The sequence below is a fragment of the Sarcophilus harrisii genome, chromosome 4 (assembly GCF_902635505.1).
Source record: "Sarcophilus harrisii chromosome 4, mSarHar1.11, whole genome shotgun sequence".
In the NCBI taxonomy this organism is placed as follows: domain Eukaryota; kingdom Metazoa; phylum Chordata; class Mammalia; order Dasyuromorphia; family Dasyuridae; genus Sarcophilus; species Sarcophilus harrisii.
Window position 1 is genome coordinate 359,330,238 of NC_045429.1, and position 12,854 is coordinate 359,343,091.

Genomic DNA, 12,854 nt, shown 5'->3' on the forward strand with positions numbered 1-12,854 from the left:
ACCTTTGTTTCTCTGTCTTTGGTCATTTTTTGTGCTGTAGTCTCTCTTCTCTGGGGCTCTGGCTATCTCCTTCCAGTCCCTCCGGATCTCAGAATCTCTGTTTACATGTATCTCTCTGCCTTTCTCAGTTCCTCTGTATCAGTCTCTTTTCTGTCTGTCTCTGTCTTCCCTCCCATTCCCTCATCCCCCTCCCCTCCATACTGCTCGCAGTTTCCTTGTCAAAACTTCCTGCCTTGTCGAGGGCCAGAGTTCCCACCCCTTTCCTGCCCCCCTCCCCATACCGCGCCCTGCTTTCTCCCGCCTCCCCGGCTGCTCCCACAGTCGGGCTCAGGCTCAGTTCGGACACCTTGGCCCCTTTGCCCCAGCTTCAGGACCCTGTATCCCCAACTTCCCCAGAGACCTAACCCTAGGCAGACAAGAGAGCCGAAGCCTGAAGCAGGTGAGTGATCCTTCTGGTGCTGAGGATAGGAAAGGAGTTGGGACTGGGGTAGCCCGCATCACAGGCAAGTGACCCAAAGCCTGAAGCAGGTGAGTGATCGATCCTTTTGGTGCTGGGGCTAAAGAAGAAGTTGGGATGGGGGGTAGTCTATCAGAGGAATGGGAGGCAGTCAAGGTCTGGTCACAAGAGGGATAGGGTCGGAGATTTGGATGACTCCGCCCAGGGGAAAGATCCTGGGGTGCTACAAATGTTTTTTTTCCTAAACTGAACTGCCTCATCCTCCCACACTGAGCTCTGTAGGAATTAGGTTAAGAAAGGGATAGGAGACAGAGGATTACCTACAGAGGGATAAGGGAAAGTGACTGAGAGCCGGGGCAGGGGCTATGGAAGACTGGCAGGAGAGTGGGGCGAGGGCTTGGGGGCTTTTGTACTTTTAGTCAATAATGGCTCTGCATGTAAATGATATGCAAATTAGTATCTTTTGAAGTTCACAGTGGGGGGCTTTTGTAGCTGAACCCCAGAGCTTCATGATTCCCCTCCCTCCTTGTCTTTACTCCTCATTAAGCAAAGAAGGGATCCTCTTCACGCCCCCATCTAACACTGCTCTAACCCAAACCCCAGCTCAGTTCTGGATGATCTCCTCTCACAGTCTCTTATGTTTCTGTTTCCTAACATTTGGAAGAAAGTTTGTTCCTGGACCCTGCGGGGCACTGAAGGGGTGGAGTAGGAGAAACTGAGGTACTAAGAAGAGAAAGTGATACAATTCAGATATCTTAAACCCTATAATGAATATCTGGGAGTAAATTGAGGTACAGGGTAGGAGAAAACTGGGATTCTGCATATCCTTGTCCCTAGTCATGGAGCACAAATGTGGCTGAGGAGCAGGTGAAGTGAGAAGGACGAGATCCAGACACAGGTTTTCTCCTCTATTAGATTGGGAGCTGCTGGTGGGCAAGGACTATTTGCCTTTTCTTGGGGATAGGGATGGGGAGGGATATCCTCAGCACTTTTAGCTAAATGCCTGGTACAAAGTGGTCACTTAAAATGTTTCTTGAGTTAAATTGTGTTCAGACTTCCAATTCCTCTTGTGACTCAAAGCCTGCTGATCATTTCCCAGCTCCTCCTTCCCCAGCCCATTCCCTGATTCCTTGTTCAACTTTCCAATGCTCTTGAGCTAACCGTTTAAGGACAGTTTTTCTCAGGCAGGGTTGGGTTCTGACCCCTGGTCCCTGAGGACCGGGAACAGACTGTGCTGGACAGAGGTTCCCAGGCTCTGGGGGAAGGGGAGTATTGGGTATGCAGTTCCAGTTCTAGGATTTGGCAAAGGATCCCTGGATTTCATCTCACCCTGGTTATTTATGGTAGTAGAAGAGAGGGTGATAGGAGGTTAGAAAGCTCATCTCATCCATTCCCCTGCATCTGGACAAAAATATCCTAGGTTCATGATTGAGGGTGTGTATGTGTGTGTGTCTGTGGAGAGTGAGAGCTTCCTCTCTTCCAAAGAAATTCCATCATATTTCTCCCATTCTTGGCTACTGGGAAGTTCTTCCTATAATCTAACTTCCCATTCCATTTATTGTAATTGAGTTGTTTGTTGAGTTGTTCTCTGTGGTGGCTAAAAATTAGGATGGTAGGGCTCTTTCCTCCCATCTTCCTTTCCTGGGAGATGAGGAATGGGGTGGAGAAGAGGGTGTGTGTGGAGGGGGGGTGGGGAATGTTGGTATTTTATTCCCCTCCTCTCCTATCAGACTCTCCCAGAAAAGGAAACTTTCTCCATTCCGGACAACTCTGTCTACCAATCGGAAACCTGGAGTCAGATAGAGCTTTATGGTCTTGTTTTCCCCATATCCTCCCAGTTTGTAGGGAGTAGAGACTACGGACTAATGGTGGGGTGGGGATGGGAGGATGAGCAGACTAGGAAGGCTAGATTTAGGGTAGGCAGAGCCTTCAGCTGAAGCAACTGGTATATAAAATTTAAATGCTAACTTCCTAATTTCTTCTCTACTCACCTGCCACGGATATTAAATGCTGCCATTAACAAAATCTCACCAAGCTCTGGGGTTAAGATATGGAAGACTTCAAGTGAAATTAGCATTGGTTATCTTGGCAACCATTAGTCTTTTAGTTCTCATTAATGAGTCAGGTCAGCTCTTAGCTCCTGGTGCAAAATGAAGAATTAAGGGAATAAAGAGGGAAAGGGGCAAGGCTTGAAGCAGTACTGGGGAGGGAAGTAAAATAAGAGAAGGGCAGAGAGAAGAGACTTAAAGAAAGCAGAAAAATAGGAAGAAAGAGGCCTAAGAGGAGAAAGAAAGAGACAGTGTGTGCAGAGAAAGAATGCAGAGAGACAGAGAGAGATATAAAGAAATAGAAACTAGAGAGGAGACAGAAAAAGGAGATACAGAGATAGAGACAAACAGATGAACACGTAGATGGAGAGAAACAAACAGAAAGACAGAGACAGAGAGATACTGAAGGAGAGAAAGACAGAGAGAGACAGAGATCGACACACATTCACATACAGAGAGACAGAGAAAAACAGATAGAGATAGAGAGAAATTAAAAGAGACAGAGACAGAGAGAAAGAGAAAGACAGAGAGAGACATAGACAGATACTGAAGGAAGAGAGATAGCAGAGACAGAGAGATACTGAAAGAAAGATAGAGGAAAAAAGACAGAAACACACAGAGAGAAAAATAGAGACAGAGACCAATACACATAGAGACAGATACACACACACACAGACAGAAGACAGATCTGAAGGAGATAGAGAAAAAGAGAGAGAAGCAGAGACAGAAAGAAAGGCACAGACACATAAAGGAAGAGCAAGAGCAAGAATGAGAGAGAGAGGAGAGAGAGGGAAGGAAGGAGGGAGGGAGGAGAGAGAGATGGAGGGAGTAAGAGAGGTTGGAGAGGAGCAAAATGGGAGAGACAGCAAAGAGGGGGAAAAACAGAAAGATACAATGATGAAAGAAAATTAAGAAAGACAAAATAGAGACAGAGAAAGAAGGTTAAAGGGAGCGTGTAGAGAAAGACAAAGAATGCAAAAAGAGGAAAGACAAACTGGAGGAAGTAAGAAAAGAAAAGGACAGAAATGGATATGGAGAGGCCAAAACACACACAAAAAGGATAAGCAGAGAAACCAAGAAAGCCCCAAAAGACTGCAAAGGGAAGAGAAGATAAAGGAGACAGGATGCAGAAAGAGCTCAGAAAAACACAGATGATAGAAATTTTAAAAAATTTCAAGGAGAAAAAATAAGAAAGAGAAACCCAGATGGGAGTTTAGGGGCTAGGACATAAAGAGCTATAGAGACTGAAGTGACACATAATGAGACATCGGTGAGAGAGGCAAAGAGACAACAGGTTAAGAGAAATAAAGGGGAGAATTGGAGGCATCTTGGGACCTCTCAGGCCCTTTCACTTTCCTCTCCTCTGCTTCAGTCTTCATCCTTTCCATCCCTGGGCCACATCTCACATGGTATAGTCAAGAGCACCATTTCTGGTCCTAGAAGTTGGTAGGGATATCATTGTAGAACGGACAATAAGGACCCAGGGTATCTGAGACTAGTGGGATGGAGAGATGGGAGGATTAGGGTGCCCCCCAGGTGACTCAGTTCCAGATGACTCAATGTCCTTCCTTCCCCACCTCATCATGGACCACTCATAACAAAGGAACTTGAAGTTCAGATAGTTAACATTCCTCTGGCAAGACTGGGCAGTCAGGGTTTCCAGGGTCAGGGCAAAGGGGACATCAGTCCTTGACAATAGTTGGTAAGTACTAACTTCAAGTTGACCTCTTGTAATCCTAACAAAGAAGAATGAATACCAACTTTGAAGTTGAGAGAACTTGGAGTTTAACTTCAGACTTTTATTATCTAGTCTAATGAACCTGGAAGAGACTAAGTAGGAAGCCACTAAATTCCTCACCTCTCTTTCGCTTTTAATAAAAATGGGAATTTATTAGGGCTGAAAGAAAAAATTTAGAGTGATCAAATGGGCCATAAATAGGATCAGTACAAAGCTGGGGACCAAGGTAAGAATAGGATAGGAATTGAATTGAGAATTTGGCTCCCTGAGATATTTACAGTTGGGGCTGGAGTTGAAACAGAAAGAGGAGTCGGACCCTCCTAAGATCATTATATTCATCCACCCGTCTCTAGTCTATGAGACTCCTTAGTTTCATCTCTTCCTCTAATTCTCTGTTCTCAATTCACCATGTGGAAATCATCATCATCCAATTAGGCATATGTGCCTAATTGTGCTTCCGAACTGTGCTAGGTGCTGAGCAGATAGACGAATAAAACAGCTCTTGCTCTAAGGAGCTTACAATTTACCTAAGAAGACTGGAAATATTCATGGGAAATGCATCACATTTCCATCAGCTCCGTTGCTTACATTTCTATTTACCTTTAAGACTTATCAAGTGCTTTCCTTACAATAATCCAATGAGATAAGCAGTGAACATATCATTATCTCTGTTTTACAGATGAAGAAATGGGCTCAGAGAGATGTCATTGTTGAATCCTGTCCGACTCTTCATGACTCCATTGGGTTTTCTGGGCAAAGAAACTGACGTGGTTTGCCATTTTCTTTTCCAGCTCATTTTACAGATAAGGAAACTGAGGCATACAGAGTTAAGTGACTTGCTTAGATTGATATGGCTAGTGAGTCACCTGAGGTCAGATTTGAAGTCAGGAAGATGAGTTTTCTTGATTTCAAGCCCAGTGTTTTAACCATCACCTAGCTGCCCCTCAGAGAGAAGATGATTTGTTTGTTACAGCTTCTCTCTCTAGCCTCCTAAGGTTATCCCCAGGACTCTCTGGGGTCAGTGGTCTTTCCATTAAAAAAAATGTTGCCTTCAAAGAATGAGGCTGAATGTGCTCAGGATCTAGTAAGTGACCCCTGAGTCTCTTGCAATCTTTAGCTTAGATACCACTCCCACATGAGACTTCTGATCCCTTCAGATATGAAAGCTCTCTCCCGACTCAGATGAGTATCAAGCATATAATTTGTGCCCTTGTAGAATGTAGCTCCTTGAGGGTTCCAAGGGAGGGCCCTTGAAAGACCTCACAATAGGTATTCACATAGTAGGTTCTTTTAAAATGGTTAATTGAAATGAATCATATAGATATTAAGAGCTTTCAGGAGTTCAGAGGGAGCAATCACTCCAACTGGGGTAATCAGTAAAGGGTTTTATGGATCAAGTAATATTTGAGCTTAACTTCAAAGGGTAGGTAAAATTACAGAATATAGAGACTGTTTAAGAGGGATTTGTTGAGGGAACAGCATAAGCAAAAGTAAGAATAAAAAAGGCAAACAGGAAACTGAGCTGGACTGGCTAAAGTGGAGAGTTGCTACAAGAATTTAGTGGGAGATACAGTTTGGCCCTTAGGGCAGCTAGCTGGTGCAATAGATAGAATGCAAGAACTGGAGTTGAGAAGAGTTTTAGCTATATGACCCTGGGCAAGTCACTTACCCCTGTTCACCTCAGTTTCCTCATCTGTAAAATGAGCTGGAAAAGGAAATGGTAAATGACTGCAGTATCTCTGCCAAGAAAATCCCAAATGGAGTCATGAAAAATCAAACACAACTTAACAACAAAATTTGGGACTAGATTTTGTAATGTTTTGAAAACTGGGCTAAGAAATTTAGCTTTCCTCTTATAGGCAATAAGTAGACGCCATGTTTTTGACTGTGTGCAGTAGGGGAGGGGTGTGTGTATGTATAGTAACATGGTTTAATTTCCATTCCAAGGCAGATTGTCTAATCCATACTCTTATTGCAGCAATAGGTTCCACTCACTCCCCAGCCTTGTGGCAATCTGAGCTGGGGTATCTCTTTTTCTTTCCTTGCCTCCCTCTGCCCACCCAAGGCCCAGCTCTCACATTTCCTGATGAGTAAACACTTTGGTCCAGGGACCCTCAAGCTCTTATTTCCTGAACTACAGAACTCAGCTGAGACCCGCCCCCTCTTGGTCACCACCCAGTGCTTCCTGACCATCAAGCAACTCACACTAACACTTCCTATCCCACTACTTGTGGGCCAGAGTCTGCTTTGTTTCTGGTTGGCTTCATGTTTATTATCTGGAACAGGGACGGGTTTACGGGAGGGGAAAGTATAAATAATAATAATAACCACTTTTATGTGTATATAAATAATCATAATAGCTAGCATTTATATACCACCCACTATATGCTAGACACTGCTAAACGCTTTACAAATATTATCTCTTTTAATCCCCACAACACCCCTGAGAGGGAATTGCTATTTTTTTATTCTCACTTTATTTACAGTTGAGGAAACTGAAGCAAATGTAAGTTATCCATTGAGCCACCTAATTGCCTTTTTTATGATGTTTTAAGGTTTATAAGTCACTTGATACTTTATCTTACTTGGGTCCTACAACAACTTTGTGTGATAGATGCCAGAAATATCTCTATTCCACAAGTGAAGAAATCAAAGCTCATTTAGGTTAGGTGATATTTTTTCATAGTCACAATTAGCAAATATTTCAGACAGGGTTTGAAGTCAAGTTTTTTAGGCTTCAAATCTAGTACTTTATCTCCCACAACTTCCAGTTGTTCAAGAACTTGAGTTAACCAAAAACATGAGAATTCAAAAGTGTGTGTGTGTGTGTGAGAGAGAGAGACAGAGAGACAGAGAGAGAGGGAGAGAGAGAGAGAGACAGAGAGAGAGAGAGAGAGAGAAAGACAGAGAGAGAGAGAGAGAGAGAGAGAGAGAGAGAGAGACAGAGACAGAGACAGAGACAGAGAGACAGAGAGAGACAGAGACAGAGAAAGACAGAGAGAGACAGAGAGACAGAGACGGAGAGAGAGACAGACGGAGAAAGACAGACAGAGAGAGACAGAGAGACAGAGACAGAGAGAGAGACAGAGAGACAGAGAAAGAGAGAGAGACAGAGACAGAGAGAGACAGAGAGACAGAGACACAGAGAGAGAGAGAGAGAGAGAGAGAGAGAGAGAGAGAGAGAGTTAGTTCACCCCAGGGGAAGGCAGAATGGAAGGGACAAATTATTGACTATGAGTTCATAAATCAAATTTCAAGGAAACTTATGTCTATGTGAGGGAAGGACCCCAAACATTTAACATTGTTAGGGGGTAGTAAAGAAGGACAGTAGGAAACACAGAAAGAGAAATATGGGGAAGCTGGGAAGGAGATAAGTAGAAAGAAAAAAAATGGAATGGAAAAGATTGAAGAAGGAAAGAAAGAAAGAGACAAGTTGGAAGAGAGGCAGAGACAAAATCTTGACAGATGTGGGAGAGGTACAGTCAAAAATAGAAAAGCAGAAATAGAGAGAAAGATGAAAAAGATGTGGAGTCTTGGAAAGAGGGAGAGAAATAGAGGCAAGGGGAGAGAGATCTAGAGATACAGAAATAGGGGAGAAAGAGGGAAGATTGAAGCCCAGAGATACGCATGCCATCGCCCAGAGATCCCAGAGATACTATGGATGGGGGTTGTGGGGAGCAGGTGGAATCAAGCCAGACCTGGGCCCAGAACTTTATGTCTGCCCCTCCCTTGGCCTGGTGACTCTCCTGGAGAATGGCCCAATGCTTGGGGGGATCAGGTTCCCTAAGGGCGCCTGGCTCCCTCCTTCCCCGTTTCCTTTCTCTCTGTCAGCGTCTGCAACCCCAGCTCTGTTCCCGATCAACTTGGGGGTTGAGGTATCTTTAGGATAATGAGAAGCAGCTTTTCCTGGGATTAGGACTGGTGGGACATGAAGGCACGAAGGAAATATGGGCTAGAGGAGCTCCCACAGAGCCAAAATGGAAAGGAAACCAGAAAGTTCTTCTTATTGTCTAATTGGTATTGCTCTTGCTGTAAGCCAGCTCATGGCTGCTCAGCTGAAATTCATTTCCCTGTCCAGAGGATTATTCTAACCTTCTTTAGACCCAAGAGGGACTATGAGGGACAGTTAATGTAAAGGAGAGATCTCTAGGAGGTGGTTCCAAAGGACGCATTTTAGGAGAATGGGAACGAGTGCTGGGCAGTAGGCAATGTCTAATGGGACAATGGTACCCCAAGTCTGGGGTGAGTGGATGTTGATGGAATCTAGTTAGGCTCCAGCTGGGGGGAGGGGGATTCTTGGCAGGGATCTCAGATATTTCCAGATCTCTTATTGGAGATGGGAAGGAGAGAAGTGTCAGTTCTCTGACTGTAAATATTCTCTTTCCCACGATGATCACATTCTTGTGGTAGTTTTCCCCTCTCCCTGTTCCCCCTCCCCGTTTCTTTTTATCTTCTTACCCCCTCCCGATCCCCATTCCTCCCAATCCTCTCTTTTTTTCCCTCCTTTCTTCTCTTCTTCTGTTCTCCCTTTTCCCATTCTTTTGTCACCTCTCCCTCCAATTCTTCTTGTCCTCTCATTTCTCCCTCTTCCCTTCTCTCCCCTTTCTTCTCTCCCTCTCCTCTTTCTTCTTTTCCTATTGTCTTCTTTCTATTCTCTTGTCCTCTTTTTCTCCCTCTCCATTTTCTCTCAGATTTCTCTTTCCCCCTCTGTTCTCTCCCTAGTCTCTTCCCTTCTGGTTTGTCATTGCTCATCTCGCCTAGTTCTCTTTCTTCTTTTTCCCTTCTTTCCTTCTGCACCCTTTTATCCCTTCCCTCTTTGTATTTTCTTTCTGGGCCTCATTTTTGGCACCCAAGAAAGGCCAGAGGGAACCAACTGTTTTCTGGGAAGAAAAGGTCACTGATTGGAATAGGGAGTACTTCCCACTATTAGATTTGAAATTCATGCTGTGCAAATCAATATACAAATGACCCAACTCCAGACCTCAGTACTTGGGGAATTCTGGGACCCCAAAGAGTGAGTAGCATTCTTCTGTAAGGAGGATGAGGAACAACCAGAGAAAGATGGAGAAAAGGGGGAAAATAGACACTGAGTCTGGCAGAAACAGAGAATGGAGGTTTGATTATCTTGGCTTTGAGCCAACTCTGAAAAGGGGCCCTGGTGACAGAGTCTTGGACACTTGGACCTCTGGGTTCCTTCTCTGAGTGCTCGGAAGTGAGAGGGGTTTGGCGAGGGGGAGGGGCTGAACAAGGAGGAGGAGAGGGGCAGTTTCTTGGGACCAGACCCCTAACAAGATCAAAAGAGCTTGTAAGTTCAGAGACCTCAAGTGTGGAATATTGTGCCTGACTGGGTGGATATGTATTAGTTGGCTTTGAAAAATTGCTTTCCCCCCCCCCCCTTTTATAGTTTTCTTGTAAGGAATGGCTCCCTGAGTGGGGAAAGAACGGAGAAATATATTTGGAAAGGAAAGGGGCGGGGTTATATTCAGAAATGAAAGGATTGAAAAACAAAAGATACCAATAAAATTAAGATTCAAAAAGATTTTTTTAAAAAGGGTCAGCTTAACCCTTTCTTTACCGATTGATTTTGAGGCTCCGAAGGGTTAAAGCGCCAAAGGCAGTTAGCAAAAGCGTCCCGATTGGAACTCGGGTATTTTTTACTAGAAGAGGAGAAAAACCTCAAGGGAGTGATCCACAAAATAGGTTCAAGGCCAAGGGAATCAGAAGCCAACCTATTTTCCCCTAGTTCTTCTCTACTGTTCTCCACTCTTCCGAACATTCAGGAGGCTGTGGATTAAGACAATGAGCTGTGTACAGGGTGAGTCGGACGGAAGAGAGGCGCCTGGCCACCCTCCTTCTTAAGGGGAGGAACATAAGACACTCAGGGGTCTCAGCTCAGCTAAGGAGACAAAGTTGCAGATTTTAAGAAGGGAAAGGAGGGGTACCTGAATCCTTATCCCCATAATCCACGTAGCGGGGAAGAGCAACGGGAGGTGAGGCCGGCCACCCGGGGCTGAGCTCTTGGCCGGGCTGGAGAGCTCCGGGCCCCACCTTTCCTCCGACCATCCCGCCCCAGGCTTTGGACCACACACCGCTCTCCCTTATCTCCTCCCCTTTCCCCCCTCTCTCCCACGCAGCCCAAGGCTAGCAGCCGGGGAAGCAGATCTGCTGAGTACGCTCCTTCTCGGGGCAAGCCCCGCCCACTGTGTCCAGGGCAAGCAAGGTTACCATATCACCGGTCCAAAATGCCTGCTCGGCCTGGGGAGCAGGAATGGGGGGGAGGGAGGAGAAAGGGGGGTGCGGCTTATACGGTTTCATTGTTTCAGTTTGTCTTCCGAATCCGGTCTTGCTCTTCTTTCTACTGTACCGTGTTTAGATCAGAATTGTGTTGGTAAATGTGTAAGAGCCTGATCTCTGGGGGAAATGTACACGACACACTTAAATTTAATCTGCATTATTAACATTCCCAAGTCTGGAAAATCAACAAAGCGAATAAAACGAGATCGGACGTAGTTTTTGCTGGTTTCCAAAGTGCAAATGCTCGTTCTGAAAATTTAACAATCCACTTTTCCAAGTCAGTTGAAGTGGACTCCATCACACCTCTGCCTTAGCATGCTGGGACACTCACAACCTTCAGCTTTCTTGCCCCTGGGAAGGGGCCATTGGTATATGTCATGTTTCCCCCTCTTATGTGGATAGGAGAAAACATATGATTTTGAGTTGTAAAGGAACTTAGGAGAACATATGATTTTGGTTGTAGAGGAGCTTAGATAGAACTTATGATTTAGAGGCCATGAAGAATAAGCTTTTCATTTTTTGGCATGTTTTTTTTTTATTAAAACTTTTTATTTTTCAAAACAGTGGCCAATTCTTCAACATTATCCCTTTGCAAAACTGTGTGTTCCAATTTCCCCCTTTCCCCCACACCCTCCCCTAGATGACAAGTAGTCCAATATATGTTAAATATGGTAGAAATATATGTATACATATTTATACAATTATCATGCGTACAAGAAAAAAAAGAGAAGCAAAGTAAAATGCAAGCAAACAACAACAAAAAAATGAAAATGCCATGTTGTGATCTACACTCACATGGTCCTCTCTCGGGGTGTAGATGGCTCTCTTCATCACTGCAGAATTGGAACTGATTTAGTTCGTCTCATTGTTGAAGTGAACCATGTCCATCAGACTTGATCATCGTATAATCTTGTTGTTGCTGTGAATAATGATTTCCGGTTCTGCTCATTTCACTCACCATCAGTTCATATAAGTCTCTCCAGGTCTCTCTAAAATCATCCTGCTGGTTGTTTCTTACAGAACAATAATATTCCACAACATTCACATACCATAACTTATTCAGCCATTCCCCACTGATGGGCATCCACTCAGTTTCCAGTTTCTTGCCACTTCAAAAAGGGCCACCAGAAACATTTTTGCACATGTGGGTCCTTTTCCCTTCTTTAAGATCTCTTTGGGATATAAGTCCAGTAGAAACACTGCTGGGTCAAAAGGTATGCACAGTTTGATAACTTTGTGAGCATAGTTCCAAATTTAAGCTTCTCATTTTAAAGATGATAAAACTGAGGCTCAGAGGTAAAGAGCCTTTTCCCCACAGGGAATAAGTATTGCTGCTATCCAATCCTGTCAAACTCTACATGGTCCCATGAACTTTGTCCATGGAGTTTTCTTGGTGAAAACACTGAAGTGATTTGCCATTTCCTTCTCCATCATATCCCCATTTTACAGATGAAACACTCAGGAAAATAAAGGTTACATTTATTTGTCTGGAGTCATAAAGCTAGTAAGTGTCTAAGTCCAGAATAAAGGTCAAATCTTCCTGACTGTAGGCTCTGATTGTACCACCAAGTAAGTATTAAAGGTCAGATTTGGAAACCCAGGTCTTCAACTTGCTCATTCCAAAATGATTTCTTTTGACCACGATGTCTCATTTCTGATTTAAATTTGTAGATTTCTATTTCTAGATCACATCTCAGAGACTGGGTTAGACACCCAGTAGGGTGTCTTAGACAAGAAAGTAGGTGTCTTTGCAGCTCCCTTTTCATTGTTTCTTTTTTCAATGCCCCACTAAGGTGATCTTCTTTAACTTTAGAAAGTGACCATTAACATAAGAGAAGAAGGATTTCCCTTCCTCTTAGGCCAAGAAAGTTTGAGTTTAACCTAATCTTTTCATTTTATTGTTTGAAATTGAGGCTAAGAAGGGATATCTATGTCAGAAGCTCCTATATTGGGGGTCTGGCATAGTGAGGAGTTAGTAAATAGATGTAAGTAGGTATGGAGAAGGAAATATCAAACCACTCCAATATCTTTGCCAAGAAAATTCCAAACAGGGTCACTAAGAGTCAAACACAACTAAAATGATTGAACAACAACAAAAATGTTGGAAAGCAGCCTGCTAGTAAGAGCAATGGTTCTAGAGTTAGAAGACTGGGGAGTGGGAAGGGAGTGGGGAGAAGAATTAGGAAAGAGTGTTTAAATTCTGATTCTGACACTTACTAGCTGTGTAACCTAGGAGAAATCACTCATTTGTAGCATGGGAATGAGAGTATTTGCACTTAATAAATGCCTACTAAATTCCAGGCACATGGAGCTTAAA

The 12,854-nt window shown here is 43.9% G+C and overlaps 1 protein-coding gene across 1 annotated transcript in view; it reads left to right on the forward strand.

The window, feature by feature from the left end:
* The first annotated feature begins 229 nt into the window (after positions 1 to 229).
* Positions 230 to 12,854, forward strand: part of PEAR1 (platelet endothelial aggregation receptor 1) — a 44,696-nt gene continuing 32,071 nt past the window's right edge. The window contains exon 1 of the mRNA XM_003768142.4: positions 230 to 439. The gene's annotated coding sequence lies outside the window, so the exon portion shown is untranslated. The remainder of the gene's footprint in view (positions 440 to 12,854) is intronic.